The sequence below is a fragment of the Triticum aestivum genome, chromosome 1B (assembly GCF_018294505.1).
Source record: "Triticum aestivum cultivar Chinese Spring chromosome 1B, IWGSC CS RefSeq v2.1, whole genome shotgun sequence".
NCBI lineage: Eukaryota > Viridiplantae > Streptophyta > Magnoliopsida > Poales > Poaceae > Triticum > Triticum aestivum.
In genome coordinates this window covers 523,081,752-523,100,816 of record NC_057795.1, presented here as the reverse complement: position 1 = coordinate 523,100,816, position 19,065 = coordinate 523,081,752, and the positions used below count along the sequence as shown (strand labels likewise).

The following is a 19,065-nucleotide window of genomic DNA, read 5'->3' as shown; positions in this document are numbered from 1 at the left end:
GGAAATTTGGACATAGTTCATCCTCAAAATAGAGGGAGAATCCATGTGCTGCTCTTCCACTACCGATATCTCATGGGTGACCGGCGGAGAGTTAATTTCCCTTTGGTCGGGTTTAAGCCCAATCCGATCATAGTCCGTAGCGACACCCAGAGCGGCGATGCGATCCAAGAGCTCATTAAGGGAAGAGAGCTCCATTGTATCCATCTGTTCGGCGAGTTCCGAATCGACGTGGAGGCTGTTTTTGATGACCTGAGAAGTCATCGTCGGCGCGACAGCCGATCGGGCAGTCATGATGAAGCCGCCTAGTCGGAGAGTTTGTCCTAGAGCCAGGGCTCCCTTAGAGGTGATGTTGTCCTTGACAACAAGATGAGCCATCAAGCCTTACAGCGACGACATAGCGGAACTCTCAATGAAAGCACCAATGTCGGTGTGAAAACCGGCGGATCTCGGGTAGGGGGTCCCGAACTGTGCTCTAAGGCTAATGGTAACAGGAGGTTGGGGACACGATGTTTACCCAGGTTCAGGCCCTCTCGATGGAGGTAATACCCTACTTACTGCTTGATTGATCTTGATGATGTGAGTATTACAAGAGTTGATCTACCACGAGATCGTAGAGGCTAAACCCTAGAAGCTAGCCTATGATTATGATTATTGTTGTCCTACGGACTAAACCCTCCGGTTTATATAGACACCGGAGGGGGCTAGGGTTACATAGAGTCGGTTACAGAGAATGATATCTAACATCCGAATCGCCAGGCTTGCCTTCCATGCAAAGGAGAGTCCCATCCGGACACGGGATGAAGTCTTCAATCTTGTATCTCCATAGTCCAACAGTCCGGCTAAAGTATATAGTCCGGCTGTCCGGATACCCCCTAATCCAAGACTCCCTCAGGGGGGCTCTGTTTTAGGGGCCTGGGGCGGCCGCCCCTATCTCCCCTTAGGGTCAGGTCTGGCTCCTCTTCATCCTCTTCTGGCTCATAAAGTTCCTCCTCCTCCTCAGTCTCATACATTTCCTCGATATCTGTGTCCCCTTCAAAATGCAGTAGTGGATCATCCCTTTGTCTTTTCATCTCCTGAATCCTAGTAAGGATATCACCATATTCTATCAAATTATCATCACCATTGGCCTTTTCATTGTCCATAGCTGTAGCTTTCATTTTCAATGAACTACCCTTCTCTTTTTGCTTCTTATTCTTCCTAAACGTTTCAATTTCCTTTCTCCTAGTCTCCTCCATGTTTTTTTATATTTGCTCTTACTCCTCTGAATTGTTTGTTACATGATCTTCTTCCACTTCAAAATGAAAATCTTGTTCTACACCACCTAAAGCAGGTTGCATGCTCACAATGTTTGTGATTTGTGCTGTTTGAAATTGTATTGGCATTGACTCATGTTTTGCTGCTACATCTGAATTTTCTGTTGCTACATCTACATACTATGCATTGAACATGACTCATTTATTATCTATCTAATAAAGTTAGGGCTCTCCAATTTCTTCCAAAGGGACCTGCTGCTTGATAACATTGGCATTGTTGTTTATATCTGCAGGTTTGGGAGAATTGACTAAGTGGTTTAGAATTTCCTCCAACTTGTCATCATTGTCATCTATTTTTTTCATTCCTTCTATCCCCAGGCGAGGATCCCTGACATAATACAAGTAATCTGTCAAACCAACTCCTTCTGTCTCTATCAGTGGTACTAGGTTGTAAAATGATGTGATGTCTGACAACATAGTTCTCTCAAGATTGTCTCTGTCATGAAAATGCATTCTCAATTCCCAACCCTCATCATACAGACTGCCAATAATAAAATTGACATAGCACTGCAATATAAGTGCTTAAGTAAAACTGTATAAAACAAAGAGCAGTGCAATACAAAGCTCTGTAAAAAGTGAACAGCAAAAAAAACATAGCAATACAACATAATGCTTAAGTACAATTAACTCTAGCATTCAACAACAACTAATTTGACAAACAGTACACTAACCCTAGGGTTCAACAGCACCATAGTTTGAACTAAATGACACACAAACATTACAGACATTAAACAATTGGCACATCATAGCATTGAACAAACCCTAAGTTCTCCACTGTAACAGTAATAGTAACCCTAACGATAGTCAAAGCAGTAGAGAGGGGAGAGGGGGAAGGGGGAAGAAATCTCACCATACGACGTCGAAGGATGACGCGAGGTGGTGGCTTCCCGTTGGATTGGCCTCCACTGCTGCAGCAAACGCTCTCGCCATCGCGTATTCGACCAAATACTGCGGTGGCGCTGTCTCCGTCGGCTTGCTAGGGTTCGGGCTCCCGCAAAGCTCGCATGGCTCGGGATCCACGTCGCCTACGCCATCGTCGGGTTGGCCGCCGCCGCCATCACATGGTTTTGTTGGAGTCGCCATCTCTGAGCTGAGAGTGGGGGGGAGGGGAAATGGGCATGGTTTGGACGGCGCCATCTAACGACAGCGGGACGGCTCGTTACTCCACGTAGGCAGAAAATGGGCCACATCTGCCAAAACACACTCAATAGAGCCAAATCCGCTGATTAGTGGTTTTTGCAAAATAAATATACAAGACCTGGTGTTTTCTGTCAATTTTTTTATAGAGTTGTGTTGTCTAGTAACCTGGCCTTCAATGTGGTAATTTCTTGCAATTTACTCCCTCACGTATAATGGAATAATAGATGTCCACTTGTGGATGCATATGCAAGAGGCCGTGGGATATGAATTCCCCACTTTTGAAAAAAAAAGAAACGACAAAAGAAGTTACATTTAGGATAATGATCATATTATTTCTTAAACGCGATTAAGGGAATTCTATAGGAGCCTGATAAGTGTCACACGTGTGGCACGAGACAATTTCTCCGTGGCATTTTTTTGGCAACTTTAGTTATCAAGTGATGACAACTTTAGTTATGAAGCATTGCAACTTTCTGTTTGGATGACATGTTTCAGTTTTTTTGGGGTTTCGTTTTTTTCGGATGGCAAATTGAGTTGTAAAAACGTCAGGACGATGTTACTTGGTGCCACACGTGTGGCACTTATCATCTGGGGTTTTATTGACTCAATTGTCTCAAAAGATACAACCGAATCGAGTATAAACTCGGGACTCTATTATATCACTATGGACGCACCCAACTTACATTGTTAAAGTATAGGTGAAAAAAGCAAAATGTGTTACATTATTATAAAATCAAAGGGAGTATGATCTTCCAGTCACAATCAGACTGTGGCGATGACATGCAAAGTAAGAGCAAAAGCACCTGCATTCAAGAACCAGAACAAGTAGAGAGCAAAGAGATAGAAGTCCAACAGGGGGAAACGTCGCCCGGTGTGCCTTGTCATGCGCACGCTGTCTTCTCTGGTTCGGGCACGGTAAAGGAGTCTCACGCTGGCAATGGTCGGCGCTGGTGCTGCCCACACAAAGCTAAGCGCGACCAGGGAGAAGAAGGGCAGCGCCCAGATGCACCACATGATCTTTTTCACAAAGTTACCCTTGCCCATCCCTGGGATGATGGCGGCCATGAAAGACAGGATCATGCTCATGAGCGCGCACCAGAGGAAGATGAGGGCCAAGCATATCCACTCCACACTCGACTGCACCGACGCTCCCCTCCCATAGACAAGGAGCATGGTGGCGATCATTGAGGAAGCCACTGCCGTGGTGTCGAGCACCAGAAAGGTGTTGTGAGGGCGCGTTTCTCCGAGGTTTGGCATGCCCTTGGAGTCGTATCCGCCTGGCACGTTGAACATGGACGTCAAGGCTATGGTGGCGATGAGCACCGCCACAATTCCTAGGTTCTTGGACAATTTCTCAGCCCATTCCTTCATCGCTCTTCCCCTCCATGGGAGTACGCGGTCTTGGCGTAGCGTCCCGACCCAAGCTTCCCGGGCTGACAGCTTGAGTACAAAACCAACCTGAAACAACAAAGAAGGTAGCAAGAAGTATGTGCTAGGTTTGAATTGATACCAATCCAGCAATCTTGACAAGAATAAACTTTTTGATTTGACATGCTCCGTTAATGCAGTGTATATGTAGTTTTACCATGGGTAAAAAGCCGGTAATGTCGGACACGAGGTCAAATGGTGTTCTCCCTTCGTTGTTAGCAATGTTCAACTCAAGGAACTCGCACTGCAGGATTGCAAGCTTTGGCTTCCCAGCAATCACGGCCGCGTGCAGCGGCGTATTCCCGTTATTGTCTTGCTCATTCACCACTCCGCCGGCGAACGGGCTGCCGACAATATATTGGACTATGGATTCATGGCCGCGCTCGATGGCAACATGGAGGAAGTTTCTCCATACGAGCAGAGGAAAGCGAAGCGTATTGGTTGGTTCAGATTTCAGAGTGCACTGGTTCTATTCTAACTAGACTCGCATCATAAGTTTGCCTGCTTTAAAATCCCGCGAAAGTACTACTGGCAGCTCCTATATGAGGTTGATGCCACGAAGATTATCATATCTACATGAAAGGAAAATGAATGGAAAGGAAAATGAATGTGATGTACACTAGAAAAGATACCAAGCAAGAGGATGTGCGCAACGTCGCGCTCGAAAGTCTTGTCTATGAAACCAAACCCTAGTTCCGTGAGGAGGAAGACTCTCTTCGGTCGAGGGATGGATGGACTAGTGCCGTAAGGATGAGTGATGCTAGAGGGAAGTAGATCAATAGTAAACAGGAGATTGCTTTGCGTATCACGGACCGAGCACACAATAGAATGCTCGAACTACACTCTCCTAGCATCAGGCCTATGGTCCATCCAAGGACAGAGCTGTAATCAGCGCCTTTCTCAGATCTTCAGATAGACAGAATTCGTCGTACACGCTTAGCCATCTCGCCCGAGGGACCCTTCCCCATAGTCCCGGCATTTCTAGTTCCGGCTAACCAAGACCCTGAAGGCAGATGTTGGAACCGCTTCTCGAACAGGAATCACAGACCCAACTCATGCTCTTGTTCTTTTTTACTCCGTTTTTTCGCAAGATGCAAGGACAAGAAACGCTAGTTTTCAATCAGGCCAAACTGTTTGCTTCTTCTTAACTGAGAAGCCAACCCAGCCTTAAGTGAATAGTGCAAGCATCTGCCATCAGCATCATTCCTAATAGTTTTTGCTGAAATAAGTGTAACTGCCTTGTACCCGCAGCTGGAGGATCTTCTCTCTATGGATTCCTGAGAAATGGAAAGTACCATTCTATACCCCTTCCCTAGCTTAAGCCCTATAGACCAGTGTTGTTAGAGTCCCGGGTTGGTAGAGCTTGGACCACCGATTTGATAAGCACGTTTTTTCTGCCTTCGACATGGAGCACCTCTTTTCTGGCATAAGACAATCTCTTCTCGCACCAGCCCTACCTACATCAGTGATTGCTCGAAAGAACTTATTAATATAGAGGGAAGCCGCCTGGGCTGAAATGCTAGGAAAAGAAGGGTTTCAAGTCTGTTCCCATTCGGGAATTGCATATTAGAAGAAGTGATGTTCACTAGCATTGGAAATGGAAGATACCGACTACTGATGGAAGAAATCTGGAACTGAGCACGGGCAATAGCTGACAGAACGTCACAGACCACAGAGAATAGGGCGCCCATATCTTCACTTTCTTAAAGCAATGCGTAAGGCTTTCGGCTTTCACCTTTCTTTGTAAAACAAACCCAATATCTTGACTTCCCAATGTCGCCAATGTCGATAGGCCGGGTACCATCTTGACTTTCCAATGTCGCAAGTCAATCAGAAAAGGAGAATCCGGGTACTGTCAACCAAGTTCAGATAACCAAATAAACCAGTATAGTATCTTGGGATCAATTGAGAAGCTTCAAGTCCGTTATTATCTCAATCCGTATATTTTGCTTTCTTTCGCGCGGGAAGCGCAAGCCCTTGCTTGTGGGTCCTGATCGAGCAAGACTACGTCCTATCTATCTACACCTCTCCAAACACAATATCTTGAGTACCCGGAACCATGTTCAGTGCTGCAAAAGCGCAGCTGTAGCCCCCTAGAATCTTCGGCTCCTTGTTTTTATTGAATTATGAAATGACTCATTTTGATGGAGATTTGTAGCATCATTCAAGTAAATACAAATTGAGATCGTAGAAACATGAGCTTGTGATATAGCTACACCTAATTCCAGACCGGTTAATGCTAGAACTATAAATAAGGGACCAAGATCTCCTATGAAATAGAAAATATTATTCAGAAATAGCATAGTCCAAGCAAACCCACTTAAAATCTTTACTAAACTATGACCGGCCATCATATTAGCAAATAAACGTATTCCTAAGCTTAATGCACGAAAACAATAAGAGATTAGCTCAAGGAGTACTAAGAAAGGTGCTAACGGCAGTGGGACTCCCGCAGGTAATAAGAAGCTAAAAAATGAAGCCCATGTCTTTGAAATCCAACGATCGTAATGCCTATAAAAATGGAAAATGAAAGATCCAAATTAATGAGAAAATGACTTGTCACTGTGAAGCTAAAGGGTATCATACCCTGGGGATTACGAAATAACGAAAAAGTAAAAGTGACCGAGATGCGAGGGAAAAACTTTTGTTTCACATTTCCGGAAAGACCACCTATTTGTTCGTTTACTAGGTTCAGCACGAAATCATAAATAAGCTCGACCAAGGATTGCCATGCATTTGGCACTGACTTTCCACCTCCCTTTTTCGTAACAACAAAAAAAAGAAAAACGACCAAAACGACAGTGAGCAGCATATACAAGACTTCATTTGTAAATGATAAATAAAAGTTGCCCACATGAAGATCAATTATTGGGATAATGGCAAATTGATCCAATGGGGTTTCCGGGTAGGCACCAGGCAGATTCTGGATAAAATTATCCATACCACCACCCGCCCGAATATCCTCTAATATGCCCTGCCAAGTTTCGCCATTTCGGTGGCGGGCTCCCAATACTGTTCTAGCTAAATTGACTGCTCCCTGTTCGGACTCATTTTGGCCCAAATACTCTTCTATTTGTAAAACTATTGTGACGCCGGCAATTCGCTCAGGCGTTGGCGTTATATCCAAGTTTGGCGTTATAGCAAAGTTCTGAGAGATGTTGGTTGGGAAAAAATCATGTAGATCGGGAAGACGGGAACACTTACTACGAATTGGTTGATTCGTTGTAATAGCAGCAAATAGCATATTTCTATCCTTCATATCCGTAGAAAGAAATCTCATCTCCAGGTAACTCCATCTTTTTCAGCTCTGCTCGCTCACTTTTGAAAGGAAGACTTAGTTTTAGATCGGTGTTGGTTTTTCCAACGAAACGAATAAGTTTTGGATTGAGATTTCACATAAGCATTGCACAATGATCCGCATTAGGCGGGGAGCAGCAATGATACCGCCGGCCAGGAATAAGTACTTATCCCTCTTATACTTAAGAAAAGAGAATAGAAGTGGTTCCTTTTCTTTCTATACGAAATTCGACGATTTCGTTTGTGTTCATGTTGGCATAGGAGAACTACTAACTTCCGCCATCTGCATTAGTTACGTTAGCGTAGGTAGGCGGTTCTCATGCCAAAGGGGAAGATCTCGCTCAGCCAAGTGCACAACCTGAGTAAGTACACTTATCGAGGAGTGATAGGGCAGCAGAGTTTGAGGCAAAAAAAGATTTGGGTGGCTATGGGTGATATGGGGAATCTAAAATTTAATTGACAATGATTTCACCGTGATTTGCATTGGTAGCTTCAAGACGAAGGCATTTTCCATATGTAAGCCACAATTTAAGTATCTTATTCTTCTGAACCAGGAAAAGCGTTCTGGTAAGGAGGATGAAAGAAGAGTACGAAAAAGGAAGTCCAAAGTCGTAGTCTTTAACAAGGCTTTCCTTCATCAGCGTAAATATCTAAAGTAGAGGCTTTGGTATAAACATAAATCCCATAATAGAGGGATCGATCATCACATTCTGCTTTGTTAAGAAAGAAGGATAACCTAGATAGATAAAGGTGGAATGGACTACGTGCAATCCCATCCATGGAAATATTTTATTTACTGTAGAAATATGTATGATGTGCTGCTAGGAAATCCGCCATCGCTTGCCCTCTAATGGCCTTCTGCGGCGCATACACAATGTCGAACTCAGTAAGGATGATGGCCCCATCTTGCCAATCTTCCTGTAAGCATTGGTCTTGTCATGAGATATTTAAGTGGGTGAACTTTGGAGATGAGGGTGACCCGATGTGCTATCATGTAGTGCCGTAGCTTCTTGACAGCGAACACCAGTGCAAGGCAATGTTTTTCGATAGGAGAGTACGCATGTTCAGCTCCTACGAGCACACGACTGAGGTAATAGAGGGCATTCTCTTTCCCGTTTTCATTTTCTTGTTCCAATAGAGCCCCAAGAGATTCATCCAAGGCCGTGGTGTAGAGTATAAGCTCCTTCCCTGGTATCGGCGCAGCCAGGACTGGCGGATTGAGGAGATAGCTTTTGATGCCATCTAGGGCTTGTTGGCAGTTTTCATCCCAAAAGAATGGAATGTCTTTTTTGGTTTTTCTTGTAAAAGGTTGGATTCTTCCTGCAAAATTGGCTATGAATCGCCTGATGTATGCCAGGCGCCCTTGAAGCGAACGCAGCTCCTTAAGGTTTTGAGGAGGAGGCATTTCGAGTATGGCCTTGATTTTACTCGGGTCGATTTCTATTCCCCGATGTCGAATGACAAACCCTAGGAATTTGCCTGACGAGACCATGAAGGCGCACTTCAACGGGTTTAACTTGAGTGCATGTTGCCTTAGGCGGTCGAATACGATTCTGAGATGTTGAAGATGTTCTTCATAGGATACCGCATTTACAACGAGATCATCTACATAGCACTCGACAATCTTATGTATTATCTCATCGAAGATCTTAGTCATGGCGTGTTGATATGTAGCACCGGCGTTTTTGAGACCTTTGGGCATAACCTTGTAACAATATATGCCTATTGGAGTGCGAAAGGCTGTGCTTTATCAAGGCAAGCTTCTCTTTCTTTCGCCAATGAGGTTCATATAAGTGTATAGAAAGCCTTCTTTTCACAACCATGCACAAACCAAAGTGCTGCTGAAACGTGAAATCCATGCACCAATAAGTTCCAGTTCATAAGCAATGAAAAAGCAGAGTATATGGGAGGATAGTGGCTAAACTGTTCACTTGAGGAGAGTGGGAAGTGACTAGTCCAATAGGAGAAGAGCGGAAGTGCGATCTTTCGATCCAATCTACGTCGACTAAAATCCATGTCTCATGGCACGAGGGCCATTGCGAGTTGATGTTGTTGCTTTACCGTCACAGTCTGTCCTCAAGAGAGGCATCCATTCCTGGCCAGACAAAGTTCCTATTAGTTCTCTTATAGGAAGCTAGTATACCTGAATGGCCTCCGGTAGCTGTCCCATGCAGTTCTTGCGCTATCCTGGCTCTTGCATTTCCAGCGGTCCCCACATAAAGCCTCCCTTTTTTCCTTAATACCCCTTCCTCCTCTTCCCAACCATCTTGTCCTCCTCTCGCTTCACTAATGCTCTTCTTAACTTCTTCAGCTAATTTTGATCCTTCGTAGCTTTGTTTCACTTCTCCTATCCAATCCGGCAACAACTTGCTCACAAGGGTGCAACCACTAAATTTGTAACGACACAATGATTTGAAAAACAATCAAAAGATATGTAAAGAACACAGACAGTAAAGGTAGAAGATCATTTCTGGGTAGATAGGAGAGCTATTAAAATCCACAAACATGAATCAGAGTTTCGACTGGGTTCTCCAGATTTAACCAAAAGAAGACTTTTCTACAAATAAGAGAATTTCTCATTTTTTTTGTTTATACCGAGCCAAAACATAGAATTTCCATTGAAGAAGGAAGTAAGGATGCTAGCCGGAGAATCAAGAAATAAATACTTCCCATTCCGATTCTTTTTTAGTTCCCAAGATAGAATTTCTTTGTTTTTGGCTCCAGCCGTTCGGCCCCCCAGGGCATAAAAATTGCCCCCTGGGGACGAGCCGGCGATTCTTTTGACGCTGGGGGCGGTTTTGCATCCAGTCGTCGCCCCTAGTTCGCCCCTAGTCGTCGACTTTGGCCCACTTTTGAAGCCCCATTTCGGCGTAAAAGGCCCATATGGACGAGAATAGGCCCATATTCGGCGTGGTTCGCCGTGGCTCGGCGTTCAATTATCAACATAAATATTTTTTATCGCATATTTCATCACAAAAAATTCAAGTACTTCAACAAAATAGTACAACAACAAATAGTTCAATACAAATTTTATAGTTCAACAAATAAAAACTCATATTTCATCACACGTCGCGCCCGGTGTCGTCCTTGAGCCTCCATAGGTACTCTATCAGATCTTGCTGCAGTTGATGATGCACCTGTGGGTCTCGGATCTCCTGACGCATACTGAGATAGGCAGTCCAGGTTGCCGGTAGCTGGTGATCAACTTGGGCAAGAGGACCCTACCGATGGTATGGTTCAGTGTCAAACACTGGCTCCTCCTGCTCGCTCTCAATGATCATGTTGTGCAAGATGACACAGCAGGTCATGATCTCTCACATTTGACCTTTCGACCAGGTCTGAGCGGAGTACCGGACAACAGCAAATCGAGATTGGAGCACACCAAATGCCCGCTCGACATCCTTCCTGCAAGCCTCATGAATCTTCACAAACCAGGTGTTCTTGCCTCCAGGCACAGGGTTTTTGATGGTCTTGACAAATGTCAACCATCTCGGATAGATGCCATCAGCTAGATAGTACCCCTTGTTGTAGTGCCGCCAATTGATCTCGAAGTTCACCGGAGGAGAATGACCTTCAACAAGCTTGGCAAAGACAGGAGAGCACTGCAGCACGTTGATGTCATTGTGAGTTCCTGGCATACCAAAGAAGCTGTGCCAAATCCAGAGGTCCTGTGTGGCCACCGCCTCAAGTACCACACTGCAACCGCCTTTGGCGCCTTTGTATATCCCCTGCCAAGCAAATGGGCAATTCTTCCATTTTCAATGCATGCAGTTGATGCTTCCAAGCATCCCAGGAAATCCTCTTGCTGCATTCGGTGCTAGGATCCGAGAAGTGTCTTCTGCATTGGGTGTTCTCAAGTATTGCGGTCCAAACACTGCCACCACTGCCCGACAGAACTTGTAGAAATACTCTATGCTGGTGGACTCGGCCATGCGCCCATAGTCGTCATGTGAGTCACCGGGAGCTCCATATGCAAGCATCCTCATCGCTGTCGTGCATTTCTGGATGGAGGTGAATCCAAGTTTGTCAGTGCAATCCATCTTGCATTTGAAGTAGTTGTCGACCCGGATGAAATTCACAATCCTGAGGAAAAGCTTTCTGTTCATCCGATAACGGCGCCGAAATGTTCTGTCGCCGTGAAGTTGAGCATCGGCGAAGTAGTCGGAGTAGAGCATGCAGTAGCCTTCGAGACGATGCTGGTTCTTTGCTTTCACCCGGACCGGCGCCGAGCCACCTCGCCGCGGCTTCTCATTGCTCGCCAGCAGCTGGGCGAGGGCGGCGAGCACCATGAGATGCTCTTCTTCCTGGACGTCGGCCTCGGCTTCCTCCTCCAGCAGCGCGGCGAGCACTTCCTCGTCACCCGAGTCCATCGCCGAGGCAGGCAAATCGCCGAACACCTTGCGCGCGGTGGGTGTGCACCCGCCGCCAAACTGCCCCTTCGCGGCCAGAAAAGGCAGCCAGAAACGCCCAGCTGGTGCCGGAGGGGTTGTCGCGGCGAAACTATGCTTTTTTTCCGGCGGGGAATGGCTATCTACAGGTGAAGAGCGACGGGGCAGCGAGGTGCGGCGCCTGGATATATCTACTTGCGGCCGAGAGCGCGGGGGTGGGAGGCGGTCGAGGAAGAAAATCTTGACTTATCACCTGACGGCGTGGGCCAGCCACGCTTTTCCCTTGCGCCGGAGCCCCCAGGCGCCCCCCAGCATGCCGGGTTCGGCATGCGGCCGCCCGGCGGAAAAAAGGGTCGACCGGCGCTTTTCGTCGTCCTGGGGGCGCGACTGGGCCGTTTTTCTGGCGCCGGCGCCGAAAAAGTGGCCTGGGGGGCCTGTTGGGGGCGCGGCTGGAGATGCTCTAACCTCTGCCGCGTATGGGCTAGCCTGTAACATGTCGCGGATGGCATCGACATGGCCCATCCATGCCGCGACATGCAGAGGCGTGAAGCCTTGTTCGTCTTGCTGATACAGAGCTAACGGCACCGAGGCAATAAGCTGGCCGATGATCTCCCGGTCGCCGTCGGACGCAGCATAATGTAGCGGAGTGCTTTCAGATCCATCAGTTGCTTTAGCTGTATTTACGTCCCATAACAATATATCCCGTGTAATTTCTGCAAAAAAAGGCTGAACATTATCTCCAATGTTCAAGCTTATTTTAACTATTGGGTCAAGGCGAACCTGCGCTCTGTAGAACAGCTGTGTGCAGAACACTCTGGCCGTCGGGACTAGACGCCGAGGCAGCTGCATGCCTACATCCGACCAGAGCAGTCGCGATGCTTGCTGAGCGGCTTATGACGGCAAGATAGAGCGGCGACGCCCGAGCATCGTTCACACCGCAAGATAACGCCGGAGCAGCCACCATCAGCCTCTCTGCCACCGCCTGGCGCCCGTGCCGCGCCGCCACGTGCAACGTCGTGTCCCCTAGGTTGTTCTTCAACAGCAGAACCCGCGCCGCCCCTGGCCCATGCACATGGTGTTGGGCCAGCATGATGAGGAGGGAGAACGGTTCTACTCCGGTGTTCCCCCCTAGGCTGAACGTGAGGTGGAAAAACACATCGACGGCCAGGATGAACCAAAAACGGTTCATAGCGAGGGGCACGATCGTCTTTGTTGCCCCCGCGTATAGCCGTCGAGGAGCCCTGGGAGGCCCGTACGGGCCTGGATAGATCATATGCCCGGTCGTATACGTATTTGTATATGGCGGCGTTTCGTGCACGCGTGGAGTCGCATGCGCGTGGGGCAGCACGTGTCACGGGTAGAATCCAAAACCGTCCCATCATATAAATGTGGACGGCAACCACCTCCGGCTGCTCGCCTACCATTACCCCCCGCTGCATTGCCTCCCACTCCCCACTCCCTCTCCTCCCGAAACTCCTCGTCGCCCTCACCGCATCCTCTCCATCGCCATGGCGGACGCAGGAGGCGAGCGCCCCGATTGGGGTGCAGATCTAGTGGAGCAGGCATGGCAGGTCGCTGTGGGCACCTTTGTGAGGGGACGTGCCGGCGTCCAGCACGGCGCTCCCCCCGCTGCAGATCTGGAGAAGGCGGGGGCGGGCTGTAGCGGCGTAGTCTAGCCAGATGCGCCCGCTCTAGCGATCTCCGGCGAGGCGTAGAAGGTGGAGGCGGGCTCTGGCGAGGCCCAGAAGGTGGAGGCGGGCTCTGGCGAGGTGGAGAAGGTGGAGAAGGTGGCGGCCGGCTCTGGCGATGAGTAACTTGCTTGGAGTTTCGGATTTTGTAGCAATGGTATGTAAGTGGGGGCGGCATCACAGGTGCAGTTCAAAGTCTTACCTCTCAAGGTGAAAATCCAAGGTCTGGCCTTAATTGGTTGTTCCTGGCAATGGTCTTGTTGAAGGCATTGTTTTGAGAGCGAGGACTATCTTCGGGGTGAAAACCCAAGATCTATGATCGGGTGACTGAAGGAAATATGCCCTAGAGGCAATAATAAAGTTGTTATTTATATTTCCTTATATCATGATAAATGTCTATTATTCATGCTAGAATTATATTAACCGGAAACTTAGTACATGTGTGAATACATAGACAATACATAGTGTCCCTAGTATGCCTCTACTTGACTAGCTCGTTAATCAAAGATGGTTATATTTCCTAACCATAGACATGTGTTGTCATTTGATGAACGAGATCACATCATTAGAAAATGATGTGATGGACAAGACCCATCTGTTAGCTTAGCATTATGATCGTTACAGTTTCATTGCTACTGCTTTCTTCATGACTTATACATGTTCCTCTGACTATGAGATTATGCAACTCCCGAATACGGAGGAACACCTTGTGTGCTATCAAATGTCACAATGTAACTGGGTGATTATAAAGAAGATCTACAGGTGTCTCTGAAGGTGTTTGTTGGATTGGCATAAATCAAGATTAGGATTTGTCATTCCGTGTATCGGAGAGGTATCTCTGGGCCCTCTCGGTAATGCTCATCACTATAAGACTTGCAAGCAATGTGAATAATGAGTTAGTTGTGGGATGAAGCATTACGGAACGAGTAAAGAGACTTGCTGGTAACGACATTGAACTAGGTATGATGATACCAACGATCGAATCTCGGGCAAGTAACATACCGATGACAAAGGGAACAACGTATGTTCTTGTGCGGTTTGACCGATAAAGATCTTCGTAGAATATGTAGGAGCCAATATGAGCATCCAGGTTCCGCTATTGGTTATTGATCAGAGATGTGTCTCGATCATTTCTACATGGTTTTCATGTTGGAAATATGCCCTAGAGGCAATAATAAAATGATTATTATTATATTTCCTTGTTCATGATAATTGTCTATTTTTCATGCTATAATTGTATTGACCGGATACCGTGATACATGTGTGAATACATAGACCACAACATGTCCCTAGTGAGCCTCTAGTTGACTAGCTCGTTGATCAACAGATGGTCATGGTTTCCTGACTATGGACATTGGATGTCATTGATAACGGGATCACATCATCAGGAGAATGATGTGATGGACAAGATCCAATCCTAAGCATAGCACAAGATCGTGTAGTTCGTTTGATAAAGCTTTTCTAATGTTAAGTATCAGTTCCTTAGACCATGAGATTGTGTAACTCCCGGATACCGTACGAGTGCTTTGGGTGTACCAAACGTCACAACGTAACTGGGTGACTATAAAGGTGCACTACAGGTATCTCTGAAAGTGTCTGTTGGGTTGGCACGAATCGAGACTGGGATTTGTCACTCCGTATGACAGAGAGGTATCTCTGGGCCCACTCGGTAATGCATCATCATAATGAGCTCAATGTGACTAAGTGGTTAGTCACGGGATCATGCATTATGTAACGAGTAAAGTGACTTGCCAGTAACGAGATTGAACGAGGTATTGGGATACCGACGATCGAATCTCGGGCAAGTAACGTACCGTTTGATAAAGGGAATTGTATACGGGATTACTTGAATCCTCGACATCGTGGTTCATCCGATGAGATCATCATGGAACATGTGGGAGCCAACATGGGTATCCAGATCCCGCTGTTGGTTATTGGCCGGACAGCTGTCTCGGTCATGTCTACGTGATTCCCGAACCCGTAGGGTCTACACACTTAAGGTTCGATGATGCTAGGGTTATTAGGAAGACTTGTATGTGATTACCGAATGTTGTTCGGAGTCCCGGATGAGATCCCGGACGTCACGAGGAGTTCCGTAATGGTCCGGAGGTGAAGATTTATATATGGGAAGTTGTCATACGGTCACCGGAAAAGTTCGAGGGCATACCGGTATTGTATCGGGGTCACTGAAAGGGTTCCACGGGTCCACCGGGAGGGGCCACCTCTCCCGGAGGGCCTCGTGGGCCATAGTGGGAAGGGAACCATCCCTTAGAGGGCTGGGTGCATCCCCCCTCCTTGGGCCCATGCGCCTAGGGTTGGGGAGGAAACCCTAAAGGGGGCGCCCCCCTTGCTTGGGGGACAAGTCCCCCCTTGCCCCTCCCCTCTAGATCTCATCTAGAGGGGGCCGTCCCCCTTCCCCCTCCTCCTATAAATAGAGGGGCAAGGGGAGGGCTGCAGCAACACACCCAAGGCGCAGCCCCTCCCCTCCCCAACACCTCTCCTCCTCCGTAAGAGCTTGGCAAAGCCCTGCCGGAGTACTGCCTCTCCATCACTACCACGCTGTCATGCTGCTGCTGGAGCTCCTCTTCCTCAACTTCTCCCTCCTCCTTGCTGGATCAAGGCGTGGGAGACATCACCGGGCTGTATGTGTGTTGAAAGCGGAGGTGCCGTTGTTCGGTGCTAAGACCGGACTCCACAGCGATCTGAATCGCTTCGAGTTCGACTCCCTCATCCACGTTCTTGTAACGCTTCCGTCTCGCGGTCTTCAAGGGTATGAAGATGCACTCCTCTCTCTCTCGTTGCTAGTTGCTCCATAGATTGATCTTGGTGATGCATAGAAAAAAATTTATTTTCTGCAACGATCTCCAACAGTGGTATTAGAGCCAGGTTTATGCGTAGTTTCTATGCACGAGTAGAACACAATTTTGTTGTGGGTGTAGATTTTGTCAATTTATTTCCCACTACTAGTCTTATCTTGTTTCGGCGGCATCGTGGGATGAAGCAGACCGGACCAACCTTACACGTACTCTTACGTGAGACAGGTTCCACCGACTGACATGCACTAGTTGCATAAGGTGGCTAGCGGGTGTCTGTCTCTCCCACCTTAGTCGGATCAGATTCGATGAAAAGGGTGCTTATGAAGGGTAAATAGAAATTGGCATATCACGTTGTGGTTTTGGCGTAGGAAAGAAACGTTCTTGCTAGAACCCTATAGCAGACACGTAAAAACATGCAACAATAATTAGAGGACGTCTAACTTGTTTTTGCAGCATATGCCTTGTGATGTGATACAGCCAAAAAGGATGTGATGAATGAAATATATGGATGTATGAGATTGATCATGTTCTTGTAATAGAAATCACGACTTGCATGTCGATGAGTATGACAACCGGCAGGAGCCATAGGAGTTGTCTTTATTTATTGTATGACCTGCGTGTCACTGAATAACGCCATGTAATTACTCTACTTCTTTGCTAAACCGTTAGGCATAGTAGTAGAAGTAATAGTTGGCGAGACAACTTCATGGAGACACGATGATGGAGATCATGGTGTCATGCCAGTGACGATGATGATCATGGCGCCCCAAAGATGGAGATTAAAGGAGCAAAAATGATATTGGCCATGTCATGTCACTATTTGATTGGATGTGATGTTTATCATGTTTTTGCATCTTATTTTCTTAGAACGACGGTAGTAGATAAGATGATCCCTCATAACAATTTCAAGAAAGTGTTCCCATTAACTGTGCGCCATTGCAAAAGTTCGTTGTTTCGAAGCACCACGTGATGATCGGGTGTGATAGATCCTAACGTTCACATACAACGGGTGTAGGCCAGATTTACACATGCAAAACACTTAGGTTGACTTGACGAGCCTAGCATGTACAGACATGGCCTCGGAACACAAGAGACCGAAAGGTCGAGCATGAGTCGTATAGAAGATATGATCAACATGGAGATGTTCACCGATGATGACTAGTCCGTCTCACGTGATGATCGGACACGGTCTAGTTGACTCGGATCATGTATCACTTAGATGACTAGAGGGATGTCTATCTGAGTGGGAGTTCATTAAATAATTTGATTAGATGAACTTAATTATCATGAACTTAGTCTGAAAACTTTTGCAAAATGTCTTTTAGATCAAATGGCCCACGCTCATGTCAACCTCAACATCAACGCGTTCCTAGAGAAAACCAAGCTGAAAGATGATGGCAGCAACTATACGAACTGGGTCCGGAACCTGAGGATCATCCTCATAGCTGCCAAGAAAGCAGATGTCCTAGAAGCACCGCTAGGTGAAGCACTCGTCCCAGCGAACCAAGACGTTATGAATGCTTGGCAGTCGTGTGTTGATGATTACTCCCTCGTTCAGTGTGGCATGCTTTACAGCTTAGAACCAGGGCTCCAGAAGCATTTTGAGCAGCACGGAGCATATGAGATGTCCCAAGAGCTGAAAATGGTTTTCCAAGCTCATGCCCGTGTCGAGAGATATGAAGTCTCTGACAAGTTCTACAGTTGTAAGATGGAGGAAAATAGTTCTGTCAGCGAGCACATACTCAAAATGTCTGGGTTACACAACTGCTTATCCCAGCTGGACATTAACCTCCCGGATGAGGCGGTCATTGACAAAATCCTTCAGTCGCTCCCACCTAGCTACAAGAGCTTTGTGATGAACTACAATATGCAGGGGATGGTGAAAACTATTCCTGAGGTATTTTCAATGCTGAAATCAGCAGAGGTAGAAATCAAAAAGGAACATCAAGTGTTGATGGTCAATAAAACTACTAGTTTCAAGAAAGGCAAGGGTAAGAAGAACTTCAAGAAGGATGGCAAGGGAGTTGCCGCGCCCGGTAAGCCAGTTGCCAGGAAGAAGCCAAAGCATTGACCCAAACCTGAGACTGAGTGCTTTTATTGCAAGGGGAACGGTCACTGGAAGCGGAACTGCCCCAAGTACTTAGTGGTTAAGAAGGCCGGCAACACCAAAGGTATATGTGATATACATGTTATTGATGTGTACCTTACCAGTACTCGTAGTAGCTCCTGGGTATTTGATACCGGTGCGGTTGCTCATATTTGTAACTCAAAACAGGAGTTGCGGAATAAGCGGAGACTGGCGAAGGACGAGGTGACGATGCGCGTCGGGAATGGTTCCAAGGTCGATGTGATCGCCGTCGGCACGCTACCTCTACATTTACCTACGGGGTTAGTTTTAACCTCAATAATTGTTATTTAGTGCCAGGTTTGAGCATGAACATTGTATCTGGGTCTCTGTCGGTGTCAAAACTGGCGGATCTCAGGTAAGGGGTCCCGAACTGTGCATCCAGGCGGATGGTAACAGGAGACAAGGGACACGATGTTTTTACCCAGGTTCGGGCCCTCTCGATGGAGGTAAAACCCTACTCCTGCTTGATTAATATTGATGATATGGGTAGTACAATAGTAGATCTACCACGAGATCAGAGAGGTTAAACCCTAGAAGCTAGCCTATGGTATGATTGTTGTTCGTCCTATGGACTAAAACCCTCCGGTTTATATAGACACCGGAGAGGGCTAGGGTTACACAGAGTCGGTTACAATGGGAGGAGATCTACATATCCGTATCACCAAGCTTGCCTTCCACGCCAAGGGAAGTCCCATCCGGACACGGGACGAAGTCTTCAGTCTTGTATCTTCATAGTCCAGGAGTCCGGCCAAAGGTTATAGTCCGGCATCCAGACACCCCCTAATCCGGGACTCCCTCAGTAGCCCCTGAACCAGGCTTCAATGACGACAAGTCCGGTGCGCCAATTGTCTTCGGCATTGCAAGACG

At 47.0% G+C, this 19,065-nt stretch overlaps 1 pseudogene; it reads right to left on the bottom strand.

Annotated features, from left to right (window-relative positions):
- Nucleotides 1-5,959: 5,959 nt before the first annotated feature.
- LOC123136244 (ATP synthase subunit a-like) lies at nucleotides 5,960-7,409 on the bottom strand (annotated as a pseudogene).
- Nucleotides 7,410-19,065: the final 11,656 nt, after the last annotated feature.